This window comes from Coregonus clupeaformis, chromosome 33 (assembly GCF_020615455.1).
Source record: "Coregonus clupeaformis isolate EN_2021a chromosome 33, ASM2061545v1, whole genome shotgun sequence".
Lineage (NCBI taxonomy): Eukaryota > Metazoa > Chordata > Actinopteri > Salmoniformes > Salmonidae > Coregonus > Coregonus clupeaformis.
The window spans coordinates 31,159,887-31,177,630 of record NC_059224.1 but is presented as its reverse complement, the minus strand read 5'-3'; the positions used below and the strand labels follow the sequence as shown (position 1 = coordinate 31,177,630).

The following is a 17,744-nucleotide window of genomic DNA, read 5'->3' as shown; positions in this document are numbered from 1 at the left end:
CCATCCCAAGTTGGGTTGTCATCCCAGTGATCGGCATACCACCCCTGTCCCCCCGGATCCCTAGGCCCCCCGAGAGGCCAGGACCCATCCTTCGAAAACAGCACGTCAACCGCCAAAAGCATTTCCAATGCTCGCATCTCAATATTTATATAGCTATTTAAAATATATATCTATTCAAATATCTTGCATATCTTAATTTCCATCATTATCAATTAATATGCGTAATAATGTCGGCAGTTCATGCGTCGGATTGTTACCTATAACCCGGATTTCCATTGTATTACATTACATTTTTGTCTAGCAATTATTATTTTAGCAAACTTTTGTGGTTCATCCTATGTTCTCCCTAACATCCTTACCCCCTTGCAACAGATGTGGGATACACACACACACACACTCTTACACACTCAACCCCTTTCCTCCACAATCAACCATAAGCTTAGATGCTCAACGGTTGTTACATCCCAGAGCCCAACTCAACAAAGGACCTGATTTATGAATGCATATACAGTTACAGCTGTTTGAGAAAGCATGCAAGATTGAGCAGACTATTTGTTTCTCACATTTATTTTGACTGACATGAGTTCTGAAGAACAACATACCATACCGCAGGCTTTAAATTAGGCCTATTATATGTTATTACCACAATTTGTCCTCTACAATTGTAAATAGTATGGAGAAGCTTACATGATATTTCCCCAAGCACATTTGAACAGGGTAAAATGTTTGATATCCACAGGATTGATAATAACAATAATTTCCATATAGCCTATTGCATCCTATGAATGAAAAAGCCCTCATATTCGTTACTGTAGCATGTGCTTATAGACATGGATACTGCATATAATCTTGTTGACTTATTAAGGTGCCTGCTATGTTCTGCTCATTATGTGTACTCTGTTACGCTGCTGTTTTATTTCTCAGAACATCACGCTGTGGTAGTGTTCCAGAAATAGATCAGTACTGCAGTTGGTCTCAGTGGAGTTCCATGGCTGTCTGTGAGCTCATAGTAGAACACCTGAGTGGGCCTTTATTAGACAAGCCAGCGTCGGGGAGACCCCAGAACCATCCCTCTCCCAACCCCTCTCTGGTCCTGCCCCACCCCCCCGGGCTCATTGGAATGGCTGGAATTGAACCAATAGAATGGTACCAAACACATGCAAACAACAGGGTTGAATCCGTTCCATTGATTCCATTCCAGCCTTTACAATGAGCCTGTCCTCCTATAGCTCCTCCCACCAGCCTCTTCTGACCCACAGTCGCAGCAGTAGTCAGCAGCTGTGGAGTGTCACATCACATGGAAGCCATAGGAACTGTCTACAGAGACGCATTGTCCCAGATCCAAACATGTCAGACCAATACCATTTTCTCCATTTCAAATCATCCATTTGGAAATATATAGCCTATGACTACCTACTCCCTTATCTCCACAGCCTTCTAACTCAACAGAATTAAATGGGGGAACAGAATGTCTATGGGATGGAGTGGAACATTAAGAAATGGTAATGGTCCACACAGAGAAGTGATATGGGGAACTATTTCCAGTAGGTACATTTTTCCTCAAACGAGTCATTGTTCATGCCCATGAGGCATGCAGCAAATTGGTATATTATATTCTGAATCATGTCCCATCTTGAGTTACGCTCATGTAATGTGACAGCTGAATATTAGACTACAAATCCACTTACTTTTGGGACGATTACATTGAGTTGGGTGATTTACCTCACACCATTTATTTGTGGCACTACTGCTGACAAGAGCCGAGCAGCCGAGCAACTACCATTAGAAATGACACAGTCTACTTGACCCAGACATAGTAATGTCGTTCTTCCATAGTGGACAGATGACTGGTATTGTGCAGTAGACAGACGGCTACTATGAACTGGTGAAAAAGACTAGTAATAATAAAATAAAAAATAATATGCCATTTAGCAGACGCTTTTATCCAGTCATGCGTGCATACATTTTTGTGTATGGGTGGTCCCGGGGATCGAACCCACTACCTTGGCGTTACAAGCGCCGTGCTCTACCAGCTGAGCTACAGAGGACCACTAGTGATATAGGCCAAACAAATTCCAATCCTATTCATCTGATTCGGTACACATTCATGTAAAAACTTGATTGCATTCTCTCACATTTTTAAGTGTCTGTTTGTTAATGAAAAAATTCCATTGAAGTTTTAATGGAGACAGACTGAGGCACCATTATTCCCCCTAATGCCCAGTAATGTCATCTGAGGACAACGTGGAGGGATGGAAGAGATGGGGGGGGTTTATTATAATTTGTATTCATATTATCTGTATTGATCTGTATGCTTATGCACCAGGGAATGATTCTGCTGTTCTGTCTGCAACCAACCTCCATCCCGTCCTTACATCAGCCCCTCTAAGCCATTTGTCCATTTTGTGACATTACACCTACTTTATTTATTACCAGCATGCTGCAGTGCCTTTGTCCTGAACTCTCCTCTGGCACCAGCGTGTCTGTCTGCCCCTGGCTGCCGCCAGCCCATCCACCACCTCTCACTGTCCACAGAGTAGACATGCTCTCTGTCTCTCTCTGTGCCTCTGTGTCTCTGTGTGTCTCTCTCTCTCTCTCACTCTCACTCACTCACTCACCCCATCCAGTGTGTCAGCTCTGAAGCCCATACAGCACTGACAGTGAATGACGGTGAAAGACCCTATACTGTATGTCTACTCAGTGCTGCATTCTGTCAGGGCGCTCATCTCAACATCAAAGTCAACTTAAAAGTGCTGTTCGCGTCCTTAGAGAGGATCCCACTCCTCACACTCCAACTGCATGTGACGGACACAAAAGTTAGAGAACGATCACGTCCTACGGGGGAAAGAGAGACACCAGAGAAACCATAAACACTGGGATATTATGATTTACAGATCAAAATAAGATGTTTATGGCTGCTTTGTCTACATTTACATTTTAGTCATTTAGCAGACACTCTTATCCAGAGCAACTTACAGTTAGTGAGTACATACATTTATTTTTTTCATACTGGCCCCCCGTGGAAATCGAACCCACAACCCTGGCGTTGCAAACGCCATGCTCTACCAACTGAGCTACATCCCTGCCGGCCATTCCCTCCCGTACCCTGGACGATGCTGGGCCAATTGTGCGCCGCCCCATGGGTCTCCCGGTCGGCTACGACAGAGCCTGGATTCGAACCAGGATCTCTAGTGGCACAGCCTTAGACCACTGCGCCACTCGGGAGACTACATACTGTAAAGACACAGACACACAATGGAAAGCTAATATCAGAATTATACAGTGTACAAAACATTAGGAACACTTGCTCTTTCCATGACATAGAATGTCCAGGTGAATCCAGGTGAAAGCTATGATCCCTTATTGATGTCACTTGTTAAATCCACTTCAATCAGTGTAGATGAAGGGTAGGAGACAGGTTAAAGAATGATTTTTAAGCCTTGAGACAACTGAGACATGGATTGTGTATGTGTGCCATTCAGAGGGTGAATGGACAAGACAAAATATTGAAGTGCCTTTGAACGGGGTATGGTAGTAGGTGCCAGGCGCACCGGTTTGAGTGTCAAGAACTGCAATGCTGTTGGGTTTTTCATGCTCAACAGTTTCCCGTGTATATAAAGAATGGTCCACCAACCAAAGGACATCCAGCCAACTGAGGCTGTTCTGAGGGCAAAAGGGGTGCAACTCAATATTAGGAAGGTGTTCCTAATGGTTTGTACACTCAGTGTATAATCACATCATTGTGCAAAATAAGTGCTCTTCAGATTGACTGACTACGCCAGTGGTGTGACTTGAGGAACTCAGGTGTGCCGTAAAGCTTTTTCTAATCTTGATTATTTTTATGAACACTCACTTAAAACGTGACCTGTGGAATGCACATGGGATTTTGACTTGGGAGCCCTAGTGCCGGTCAGATAATCAACCCAGTATCACAGATTATTGTGAAATAGACTCGATTTGCTTATTGAAAATTTGTGACTGGCACACAAAATAGTATATATTTTTGTGTGCAATACACGATTTTGTATACAGTGAATTCCAATCACAGATAAAGACAGTAGGTTACTTAAGACAGAAACGATAAGAGGGAGGTTGGTCGGGGAGGACGGGTGGGCGTATAATGTGAACATCTAGCAATCCAAAAGTTGCGTGTTCGAATCTCATCACGGACAACTTTAGCATTTTAGCTCATTAGCAACTTTGCAACTACTTACTACTTTTTAGCCACTTTGCAACTAATTAGCATGTTAGCTAACCCTTCCTAACCTTAACCCTTTAACCTAACTCCTAACTCTAACGTTAACCCTAACCTTAACCCTTTAACTAAGCTGTAATAGTGTGTTGCAGATAATACGTTATATGGCACGTGGTTACATCTGTATCGTTGTTTCAAGTCTAGTGCGCTCAGGCTGTTGTTATATTTGAGGGGCGCGCATCATTAGCAAAGTAATTTGTATCATTTTACTTAGTCTGTGAAAACCATTGTCCCCCTTTGTTTAGGCAAGCATAGATTAGCTAGCATGTTAGCTAGCATGTTACCTAACCCTAACCCTAACCCCTAGCCTAGCAAATGTTAGCCACCTAGCTAGCCTAGCTAATGTTAGCCACAACAAATTGGAATTTGTGTAATGTACACGAATGCGTTATGAAGAAAGAAGATCATGTAATACACACGAAATGCATTGTGATGGAAATTGTGTAATACACACAAAAAGTGAATTGTTTTGTGTGCCTTTCACTAATAAGTAATTTGTGTCAATTTCACAATAAGCTGTAATAGTGTGTTGCAGATAATACGTTATATGGCACGTGGTTACATCTGTATCGTTGTTTCAAGTCTAGTGCGCTCAGGCTGTTGTTATATTTGAGGGGCGCGCATCATTAGAAAAGTAATTTGTATCATTTTACTTAGTCTGTGAAAACCATTGTTGCACAAGTATTCACCCCCTTTGTTTAGGCAAGCATAGATTAGTTCAGAAGTAAACTTTGGCTAAACAAATCCCATAATAAGTTACATGGACTCACTCTGTGTGAAATAATAGGGGTTGACATGCCTTTTGAATGACTTCCCCTTCCTCTGTCCCCCTTACATACAACATCTGTAAGGTCCCTCAGTCAAGTATTACATTTCAAGCACAGATTCAACTACAAAGAGCAGGGAGCTTTTCGGAAGCCTCATAAAGGGCAGTAATTGGTAGATTGGTAGCAATAACAAATAAGACATTGAATATATCTTTAAGCATGGTCAAGTTAATAATTATGCTGTGGATGATGTATTAAACTACCCAGACATCAAAGATGCAGTCGTCCTCCTGAACTGAGCTGCAGGACAGGAAGGAAACTGCTTAGGGATGTCACCATGAGGCCATTGGTTATTTTTAAACAGCTACAGAGTTCAATGACATCAACAACATTGTAGTGACTCCACAATAATGACTTAAATGACAGAGTGAAAAGAAGAACACAAAATAAACGGAATAAAAATATTCAAAAACATGCGTATGTACGCAACAAGGCACTAAAGTAATACTGCAAAAAAACACAGCAAAGGAATACACTTTTTGGGCTAAATGCAAAGCCTTATGTTTGGGGCAAATCCAACACAACACATCACTGAGTAACTGACTCCTTATTTTCAAGCATGGTGGTGGCTGCATCATGATATGGGTATGGTTGACATCGGCAAAGACTGGGGAGTTTTTCAGGATGAAAAGAAACGGGATGGAGCTAAGCACAGGTATAGTCCTAGAGGAAAACCTGCTTCAGTCTGCTTTACACCAGACACTGGGAGAGGAATTTGCCTTTCAGCAGGACAATAACCTACAACAAAGCCAAATATACACTGGAGTTGCTTACCAAGAAGACAATGAATGTTCCTAAGTGGCGAAGTTACAGTATTTATTTAAATCTGCTTGAAAATCTAAGGCAAGACTTGAAAATTGCTATGTAGTCATGATCCAACACCTTGACAGAGCTTAAATCATTTTGAAAATAATAATGGGCAAATATTGCACAATACAGGTATGCAAAGCTATTATGAGACTTAACCAATAATAAAGACACTAATTGGTAGAAGTTCCTCTGAGTGTATTCTATCCCTTTAGAATATCCCATATGAAGGCCAGACATGAGGGAAGGAATGAAGCAGTGGGATTAAATAATAAACAGCATCACTGCACTGAACTCAAAAGACAATATCTACTTTACTGCTGACTATGGTGCGACCTTGAAGCAACAAATAAGACAGAACCCCGATGCAATAAACTCACAGCCTGGAAACAGAGCGGGAGAGAGATACCAAGGTATATGCCTTCTCCCCTCAAGGCAAAGTCAGTATAGTGTGGCATTTACACTCCATCTCTGCATTGTATCTCCCCACGCCTTCTGAAGATGTGATATGAATGACACTATAGATCCCAGACCCTGATGAAATACACCTTATGTGCACAATATTATAAAGAGACGTGTACACATCCTGATTTTGTCTATAGATGTAAACGGTAGATATCAAATGAAACATTAAAATGCAGTCTCTCTCATTGTTATCCGAGATGTGGCGTTACCCCTACGGACGCTCGTCCCTCAACTGAGATTAGAGTCGTTGCACTATCTGAGGTAAGACAATGGATTGTCTCGTTCTATTCCTGTGACTTAGCCTATCCCACAGGGGAATGAGATGCCATTTACAAACGAGGCACAGGAGAGCACCACACCTCCAATTAAAGATGGCTGTTTGCATTTACAAATCTCGGCAAACTACAGCCACCTGCATTCGCATCAACCATGTTTTCCCTTGATGTATTGTAACTAGATAGCCTGCATCATTATGGACACTGACAACTAACTAGATTAGGTATGAAGGCCTGTTTTACCTTTGTAGTTAGGTACACTAATAGAAGAAGGCCTGTTATATCTTTGTGTGTGTGGGGGGGGGCGCATGTTCCTCTGGCTGCCTCTCTACCTCAGGGGGGAACCTGGGCCACATCAAACACAAACACCTGCTAAGAGAGAGGGCTCTGGAGCAGCTGACTCCCCCAACAGATGTGCCCCCCAACCCCCCTCCTCAAAGAGGAGAGTCTACGGTCTTTACATCCAACTAGCCCATACCCCCTCTCCTCTCCATCTGGTGGGGTTGAGGCCTGGCTGTGCCACGCTGGCTGCGTGCTGAGTCTGTGCTCAGTAAAGCAAAGCGCCCGGCCATCGGCAGGATGATGTCTGTCTGGTGCACCACCAGATGAGCAGTGCTGCACAATCACAACCTCCCCAGGGTAGCTACTGCTGCTGCGTCAACCCCCGATTCAGTTCCATTACCGCTACATGCTTTTCCTTGGATGTACTGGGCTCTGCTCTGCCTTCCACTACTATAGCAAGCTAGGAGACTGGGCAGCCACTGCTGAAGCAGAGGCTGTCAAGTGGAAACAACTTAATCCAGGTATCCAGGGGAGACGATCTTAGTTCTGTAGAACAGTGTCGTGCTTGCATGATTCCTAGGCAGATACGTCATCTAGACAAAGCACGCTGGCACAAGTTTATACTAGAGGGCTTTTTTGTTGGCAGGATCTAATAGGGGATATGCCTGCATGAGTGTGCATTCAGGCACGTGTGCGTGCGTGTTTCGAGGTACAGTTCCAGTCAGCAAACACTTGATAATCTTGCAGATTGCCCTGTTTTGAGCCCCACCTGTTTAGCTAAAGATTTGTATTATATATTAATTTTTTTGGTGCCTGTTTTGCATGTTATTTTGGTATTAATACATGTCACATATCAGTTTGCAAACAATGTAAAAAATAAATATATCATTGAGTTAATAAAGCCGCATACAAAAATGGTCTATTTTTTGCTTTCTTGAGTAAGGCAGCTCCAAAATGCGCCGTGGTGCTAAGGTTTGATCCCAGGCTGTGTCACAGCCGGCTGTGACCGGGAGGCCCAGCGTCGTCCAGGTTAGGGGAGGGTTTGGCAGGCCGGGATGTCCTTGTCTCATCGTGTTCTAGCGACTCTTTCTGTCGGCGCATGTCTCGGTCAAATAAATGATCAATATTTCAATATTTTATTTGGATGGGCAAGGAGGTACGATAGGGCCTGATGACAGGGAAACACTGCTGGTTTGACAGTCTGCTGTCTGTCCTGCCTCTCAATTCCGGTGTTATTTTTGTATGCTGTAGTTGGCTGCAGTCAAATTTATTTTCACGAATAAGGGAGAGCATGATGCTTCTTCATCGTCTCCTGTGAATGAATTTCCACGTCCCATGTTATGTAAGTGGTAACGATGAGGTGAAATCCACTTAATTAGTGTTTTGTGGCACATTCATTTATTTTATTTCGAGTGTTTCATAGGCCTATACAGTCAGCAACGGAGTCGGGCGCATAGGCTATTTACTGTGCTTTGATTGACAACCTAACTGTCAGCAAGTGTTGACTAGTTTATAAAAGGTGTCTAACTGATTCAATAAAGTAAATCTCCTATATCCCTTTGCTATTCATAAATCATACCATGGAAATATAACTACGTTGTATCGCATTGGGACAAGTAAACCAAATATCTTTATTTATTTATTTATTTGTTTATTTTTTGGGGGGTAGATCTGCAGGATTAGCTCCAGGTAAATATTGCAATCCTTCAGCCATTCCTGGACTGGTGACCAAAAACAAGCTACAAATGGACGGTACCAAAACAAATGATCTAATGATTCTGTATCTTCACAGCAAAATCTGTAGAGCTGGGAAGATTGTATCCCCTATATAAATAACATTCTATTGGTAGCAAGAATTTTGTATAATAATTTAAATTGAAAAATTCTAAGTTTTGAATCCGGTGTCGTTTTCCGTATCAGTTCATAAACACTGTGCCATGGAATCGGTACGTCAAAAATCTCTTCCCAACTATTTTGCAATCTATGTGTAGTAACTTGACAAGGAATGCCCACACGCATTTCAATATTACTTTCAACCCAATAAAGAAAAGGTGTACAGCCATGTACAAACGGTACAAAAACAGCAGAACGATACAGCCCACTCAACCTGTGGTAGAATCACATTGTACAGATCTGACTCTTGGTGATGACATCATCAAAGGGGAAAGGTCACGGTCAATGCCAATAACCATGCACACATGAATAGCAATCATACTATACTGCAGGTAAGTACAACACATATTCAATGTAATTATTTATATAGTGTCCACACTATAACACTTCTCCCCCCTCAATTTAAACCCCCCCGTAAGGAAAACATAAGGTTAACAAGTAAACCACATCAGTGTTTTCTTTTCTTTACTTTACAACACTGTAGAACTTCTGCTGGTGTTACTGTAAATGTAAACAAAACAAAAAAAATGACAGTCCTTATTTCTTTGCAACTAGTTCTGCTGCTCCAAACAAACACTAACACCACGAGTCTCTCAGTCTCAACTACAGAGTTAGTCTTTCAGGAGGCTTGTGACTACGCTGTGATCTGCGCAGTACTCCTGGTGTGCCACGAGACACAGGTAAGGCGTGTCCCAGTGGAGCTGGGTCTGAGGGCACAGGAGCGGGTTGGGTGTTTGTGAGAGAATGTCCATTACCCTCTGCTGGAACCACTGAATGCCCCTGTTCCTCAGATACTGTTTCCTGTGTGGTTTGAACTTGTATACTACCACCCACTGCTGTTCCGTCTGAAAACATGGTCTTGTCTTTGTCATAGCGCAGGTGGAGGTGGTCCTGCGCATGACTCGACCATCAGTCAGATTGACCACAAAGGAGACGGGACCACTCTGACTCAGAATGATACCTGGCAACCAGCGTTGGCTGCTTGTGAAGTTGCGGATGTAGACAGTGTCATTGGGTTTTAACTGTCTCTCCCTCGCGTGGTGGTCATGTCTCTCTTTTCCACTCGTGCTTTGATGTCCAGACGCAGTAGATCCAGGTGAGCTTTTGGCTTTCTGCCCATTATAATTTCCGCTGGAGCCTGTCCTGTTGTTGTTTGTGTCATGATGCGGTACTGGAACAAGAACCGAGAGAGCTTAGTTGTGATGGTTCCCCCAGTCATCCTTTTGAGCCCCTATTTTAGTGTCTGCACAGCCCGCTCCCCTAAGCCGTTTGAGGCCGGGTAAAACGGAGCGCTGCGGACATGGCGAATCCCGTTTCTCCGCATGAATTCTTGGAACAAGTCACAGGTAAACGTTGTTGCGTTGTCGGACACAAGAGAGTCAGGCAGACCATGGGTTGCAAACACCTGCCGAAACTTTTCGATGGTTGTGGTCGCTGTGATGTTGCTCATGATGTGAGCCTCCAGCCACTTGGAGTGCGCGTCCACCATCACAAGTAACATGTGACCCATGAAAGGGCCTGCAAAGTCTATGTGCAGCCTGGACCATGGGCGGTCAGCCACTCCCACAGATGTAGTGGCGCGGGCAGCGCCATCTTCTGGTTACTCTGACACTCAGAACATGATTTAACTTTGTTTTCTACATTCTGATCCATGTTAGGCCACCAGATGTAAGATTTGCATTGTCCTTCCCCGCTATATACACTATAGTGTACTGGTAAGCTGACAGTGTGAGGGCCCAGCGCTGTATCCTTGCTGAAGCCATGGGAGGAATGCATCTTGATTCACTGAAAAGGCTCATCAGTGGTTTGTGGTCAGTGCATATGGTGAAATGACGACCGTAGAGGTACTGATGAAAGCGTTTCACAGCAAAGACTATGGCCTTCCTTGTCTAACTGTGAATAACCCTTCTCAGCACTCGTCAGCGTACGTGATGCGAATCCAATGGGTTTCTCTAAACCGTCCTCCATCTGATGAGAGAGTATTGCCCCGACGCCATAGGGCGATGTGTCACATGACAGGATGATCTCTTTGTCTTGGTCAAAATGAACCAGAAGTTGTGCTGATTGTAGTAGTGCTTTCACTTCCTTGAAAGCTTTCTCTTGTGCTGGCCCCCACTTCCATTTACAGTCTTTGTGGAGCAGCTGATAAAGTGGAGCCAACACTGTTGACAGCTCAGGGAGGAACTTACCATAGTAGTTCACCATGCCCAGGAACGACCTGAGCTTGGACACAATCTTGGGGTTTGGAGCATCGTTGATTGCCCTGACTTTGTCCTCCACAGGACACAGACCCTGCGCTGTGATCTTGTGACCTAGGTATGTCACACTCTGTGCTTGGAATGTGCACTTGCTACGCTTCAGGCGCAGCCCTGCCTCCGTCTCCCCTGTAACCAGGATGTCGTCCAGGTACACTGCTACATGAGGGATCCCCTGCAGCAGATTGACCATTGTCCTCTGGAAAATGGCTGGGCTGGACGCCACTCGGAAAACCAAGCGGTTGTACCTGAAAAAGCCTTTGTGCATATTGACTGTGACATACTCTTTTGAGTCCTCATCCAGGAGGAGCTGTTGGTAGGCGTGACTCATGTCAAGCTTTGAGAACATCTTGCCTCCTGCAAGCGTCGCGAAGAGGTCCTCCACCCGTGGCAGCGGGTAAGTGTCTAGCTTAGAGGCCCTGTTGATGGTGAGTTTGTAGTCCCCACATATACGCACGTGCCGTCACTTTTCAGAACGGGAACGATTGGAGCTGCCCAGCGGGAGAACTGAATGGGAGTAATGATGTTTGTTTCCTGCAGCCGCTCCAACTCATCTTCCACTTTCTTTTTCATGGCGTAAGGCACTCTCCTGGTCTTGAAAAAGCAAGGCTCGGCCTGAGCATCCACGAACAGCTTAACTGCAGTGCCCGGCAGTGGGCCCAGTTCATCTTTGAAAATCTCAGGGTACTTTTGAATGACATCCTCAGTCACTCGGGTGTGTTTTATCTCACCCAGTTCAGTTGTGTTTTGTTTAGCCAGTCACGCCCTAGTAAACTAGGCCCATTCCCTTTCACCACCAGGAGCCGTGCTCTCGCTTCCTGGCTGTTGTATGCAATGTCCACCTCTAGAGCCCCCAGCAATGGTATGGTCTCCCTGGTGTACGTACGCAGTCTGATCCCTGCCGGTGTGAGGGCAGAAGCCTGTTTTGAGCCCCACATTTGTTTGTAGGTCTCCTCACTTATGACAGAGGCAGAGGCCCCCGTGTCAACCTCCATTCTCATCTGCTTTCCATCTACCTCCACTGTAGCATAGATAGGCTATGCGCGCGGCTCACTCACATTAAACATGTTGAGGGAACAATGCTCTTCCTCCTCCTCTGTGCTCTCTAGGTGGTGCGCTGCTGACTGCGGCTTCGGTGCTGTGAACTTGCCCAGCCCAGTCCGCCCACCCTCTGGCTTGCTCCTAGGACCCCTGCATTTTTTAGCTAAATGTCCCTTTTTGTTGCAATTGTGACAGACAGTATCCATGAACTTACAGTTTGCATAATGTGTTCCTCCACATGTGAAACATTCCATAGCTTTTCCCCTTTTTCCTGCCACCTCTTTTGTCAACTGATGCACTGCACAACTTCCACTGTTGGCCTTTTGAATATTTTTCGCATTACTAGCGGCCATCTCCATCCCTTGAGATAGTTCCAATGCTCTCTTGAAAGTCAGTGTGGCTTCCCCCAGCAACCAGCGCTGTATGCTGTCCTCATTAATGACACAGACTAATCTGTCACGGAGCATGTCCTCTAACATAGCCCCAAACTCACAATGTTCAGAGAGTACACGTAATTCAGCAACAAAGTTAGCAACAGACTGACCTGTTTTCCGAAAATGGCAGTTAAACTTGAACCTCTGGACAATCATTGAAGGCTTTGGATTGTGGTGAGTCTGAACGAGAGCAACTAGATCCCCAAAAGGAATTTCTCCCGGTCTCTGTGGTGTAGCCAAATTCCTCATTAGCTTGTAGGTTTTAGACCCACACACACTCAAGAGAATAGAGCGCTGTTTAGCCTCATCTGTGATTCAATTTGCCAAGAAAAAGTGTCCTAACCTTTCCACATATTCCGTCCAGTCCTCGTTCTCTGCCACAAACTCAGTGATAGTCCCAAACATTGCCATTATAATGCCAACTTGTCCTTGATCCTCAATAGCAATTTTCACTTGCTGCTGATTGTCCCCGTTGGCATTTCCCTCCAGCGGCGGCTGCTCTCTGTCGTTCATTAAGCTAGCTAGTTAACTGACTACCTCCACTGTTTCTTAGCTCGCTAACACATCGCCCTGTACAAGTTTTATCCTCGTCGCCAAAAAGATGTAGTAACTTGACAAGGAATGCCCACACGCATTTCAATATTACTTTCCTTTACTTTCAACCCAATAAATAAAAGGTGTACAGCCATGTACAAACACTACAAAAACAGCAGAACGATACAGCCCACTCAACCTGTGGTAGAATCACATTGTACAGATCTGACTCTTGGTGATGACATCATCAAAGGGGAAAGGTCACGGTCAATGCCAATAACCATGCACACATGAATAACAATCATACTATACTGCATGTAAGTACAACACATATTCAATGTAATTATTTATATAGTGTCCACACTATAACAATATGGGACGGCTGTCAATACTTTGGTCCTTAAATGAAACTGGTATACATTTTTATTTATCACAATTTCCTTTAACCAATTATGTTCTTTAATGCAGGGCCGAAAGAGAAGTTCCTTACTTTTTCCCCCTTCCACTTTCCTCTTCCATTTTTGCGGTAATGCTGCAATTATTTGGTTGTAATTTTGGGTAGAGCAGACATTTCCATATGTTTTTTTTAGCTGCATGTGCGACATAACTGCACCAGTCCTACCTATGATATCATTTACGAAGATTATACCTATTTTAAACATTTTTTTTCAAAAAATACTGGATTTTTATCAATTAGTATATTTGAGTTTAACCACAATATTTGTTGCATTATTTGTTCTGTCGTTTCTGGAGGATTAAATTGAAATTGCAACCAACTTTCTATGGCTTGTTTTAGAAATAGTGATATTTGGGAGATGATTTCCTTTTAAAATAACTGAAAGTGACAGGTTGTAATCTGAATAAAGGGAAAAATACCATTCTTAAACATGAGGTGAGACAATCTTACTAATTTGCTAGAGAACCAGTTCGGATTTAAGTATAACTTTTGTATGACTGAAGCTTTTAATGATAGGTCTAATGCTTTAATATTTAATAATTTCTGTCCTCAGAATTCATATTCATTATATAAATAGGCCCATTTAATTTTGTCTGGCTTGCCGATCCAAATAAAATGGAATATTTTTTCTCATATAATTTAAAAAATGGTTAGTTAGTCGTAGGCAAGACCATAAGCAAATAGGTAAACTGGGATAATAATAAAAAGTTAAATCAGGGTGATTTTTCCACAAATAGACAGGTATTTACCTTTCCATGGCAGCAAAATCTGATCTATTTTTGCTAACTTTCTATTAAAATTTATTGGAGTGAGATCATTTATTTCATTTGGGATATGTATTCCGAGTATATCCACATCACCATCAGACCATTTTATTGGTAAACTATATGGTAATGTACATTTTTAATTTTTTAGTGATCCAATACATAATATAGTAAATTTATCATAATTTGGTTGTAATCCAGAGAGGTTAGAAAATGTATCTAGATCCTCTATGAGGCTGTGGAGGGATTCAAGTTGTGGATTTAAAAGAAAACATGAATCATCAGCGTACAATGACACCTTTGTTTTTAAGCCCTGGATTTCGAATCCCTTGATATTATTGTTGGATCTGATTTTAATAGCTAACATTTCAATGGCCATAATAAATAAATATGCCGATAGTGGACAACCTTGTTTTACTCCTCTTGACAGTTTAAAACTTTCTGAGAAATAGCCATTATTTACTATTTTACACCTAGTGTTACTATACATGATTTTTAGAGATTCTCCAAAACTGAAATGCTCCAGGCATTTATATATAAACTCTGGTCATACTTTATCAAATGCCTTTTCAAAGTCTGCTATGAAGAGCAGGCCTGGTTTCCCAGATTTTTATTAGTGTTCTATTGTTTCCAGTACTTGCCTTATATTATCTCCAATGTATCATGCATGTAAGAAAACCTGTCTGATTAGAATGAATAATGTCCGACAATACCCTTTTAATTCTATGCGCTATACATTTTGCTAGAATTTTTGCATCACAACACTGAAGTGTAAGGGGCCTCCAATTTTTTTAATGGACTGGATCTTTATATTTCCCACTTGTATCCTGTTTCAGTAATAATGAAATCAGACCTTCTTCTTGAGTGTCTGATAATCTACCATTTACATAGGAGTGGTTAAAACATGCTAATAACGGTCCTCTGAGTATATCAAAAAAGGTTTGGTATACCTCGACTGGTATGCTATCCAACCCTGGAGTTTCCCCGGACTTAAAGTTTTTAATTGCATCCAGAAGTTCCTCCTCTGTAATTTCACCTTCACATGAGTCTTTCTGTATGGCTGTTAATTTTACATTATCAATAGAAAAAAAATCCCTACAATTAGCTTCAGTTAGAGGAGATGAGGCGACTGAAACGAAAACATATCCTTAAAGTACTTTGCTTCCTCCTTCAAAATATAATTTGGTGAATCATGGGTGACTCCATCATTTGTAACCAGTTTCAGTAAATTATTTTTGGTAACATTTCTATGTTGAAGATTTAAAAAAGAATTTGTTGCATTTTTCCCCATATTCCATCCAGTTTGCTTTATTAAAAAATATATATATATTACACTTGATCTTTCTTGAATAAGTTTCTCCATTTATTTTTATTTTTCCTCTAATTTATTATGAGCCACTATGTTACAGTTTTTCTTGCTATCTATCTGTTCCAACATCCTCGCCCTCGTGGAAATTCAGTAAGAGTAATGTATATGCCAATTATATGATGGTCCGACCGCATGCTGTCCCCTATCAACACTTTTAAAACTTTTGGTGCCAACGAGAATGAGAGAAGAAAGAATTCAAGACGAATACAGTAGTGGTCAAAAGTTTTGAGAATGACACAAATACAAATTTTCACAAAGTCTGCTGCCTCAGTTTTGATGATGGCAATTTGCATATACTGAAAATGAACTTATTCCCCAAAAAACATTTCCACTGCATTTCAGCCCTGCCACAAAAGGACCAGCTGCCATCATGTCAGTGATTCTCTCGTTAACACAGGTGAGAGTGTTGACGAGGACAAGGCTGGAGATCACTCTGTCATGCTGATTGAGTTAGAATAACAGACTGGACGCTTTAAAAGGGAAGTGGTGCTTGAAATAATTGTTCTTCCTCTGTTAACCATGGTTACCTGCAAGGAAACTTGTGCCGTCGTCATTGCTTTGCACAAAAAGGGCTTCACAGGCAAGGATATTGCTGCTAGTAAGATTGCACCTAAATCAACCATTTATCGGATCATCAAGAACTTCAAGGAAAGAGGTTCAATTGTTGTGAAGAAGGCGTCAGGGCGCCCAAGAAAGTCCAGCAAGCACCAGGACCGTCTCCTAAAGTTGATTCAGCTGCGGGATCGGGGCACCACCAGTGCAGAGCTTGCTCAGGAATGGCAGCAGGCAGGTGTGAGTGCATCTGCACACACAATGAGGCGAACACTTTTGGAGGATGGCCTGGTGTCAAGAAGGGCAGCAAAGAAGCCACTTCTCTCCAGGAAAAACATCAGGGACGGACTGATATTCTGCAAAAGGTACAGGGATTGAACTGCTGGATTGACTGGGGTAAAGTCATTTTCTCTGATGAATCCCCTTTCCGATTGTTTGGGGCATCCGGATAACACCTTGTCCGGAGAAGACAAGGTGAGTGCTACCATCAGTCCTGTGTCATGCCAACAGTAAAGCATCCTGAGATTATTCATGTGTGGAGTTGCTTCTCAGCCAAGGGAGTGGGCTCACTCACAATTTTGCCTAAGAACACAGCCATGAATAAAGAATGGTACCAACACATCCTCCGAGAGCAACTTCTCCCAACCATCCAAGAACAGTTTGGTGACGACCAATGCCTTTTCCAGCATGATGGAGCATCTTGCCATAAGGCAAAAGTGACAACTAAGTGGCTCGGGGAACAAAACATCGACATTATGGGTCCATGGCCAGGAAACTCCCCAGACCTTAATCCCATTGAGAACTCGTGGTCGATCCTCAAGAGGCGGGTGGACAAACAAAAACCCACTAATTCTGACAAACTCCAAACATTCATTATGCAAGAATGGGCTGCCATCAGTCAGAATGTGGGCCAAAAGTTAGTTGACAGCATGCCAGGGCGGATTGCAGAGGTTTTAAAAAGAAGGATCAACATTGCAAATATTGACTTTGCATAAACTTAATGTAATTGTCAATAAAAGCCTTTGACACTTATGGAATGCATGTAATTATACTTCAGTATACCACAGTAACATCTGACAAAAATATCTCATAACACTGAAGCAGCGAACTTTGTGAAGACCAATACTTGTGTCATTCTCAAAACTTTTGACCACGACTGTAGCTTGATTGAGTCTCCGCCATGTATATCTCACTAGGTCAGGATATTTAAGCCTCCATATATCTACTAATTCTAATGTATCCATGACATTCATGATTTCCTTAAGAGCATGAGGGTGATAGTTTGTAGTGTGATTTCCTTTACGGTCCATTGAGCTATTTAAAACAGTATTATAATCTCCCACCATAATAATAGAGTCTTGTATTGCTTGCAGGGTTGATAATTTATTATATATATTGTCAAAGAAGTGTGGATCATCATTATTTTGATCCGTAAAGGTTAATGAGCCATATCTGTTTATGGTCCAATAACATATTTAAAATCATCCATCTACCTTGCGGATCAATTTGCACACTTGGATCGAAATTACTGTTA

The 17,744-nt window shown here is 42.5% G+C and overlaps 1 protein-coding gene and 1 pseudogene across 1 annotated transcript in view; both read right to left on the bottom strand.

Moving 5' to 3' along the window:
* LOC121549012 (heparan sulfate glucosamine 3-O-sulfotransferase 5) overlaps nt 1-17,744 on the bottom strand; it is a 102,342-nt gene that overhangs the window by 20,128 nt on the left and 64,470 nt on the right. The gene's annotated exons all lie outside the window — the stretch shown is intronic.
* Nucleotides 9,416-13,047, bottom strand: LOC121549173 (annotated as a pseudogene).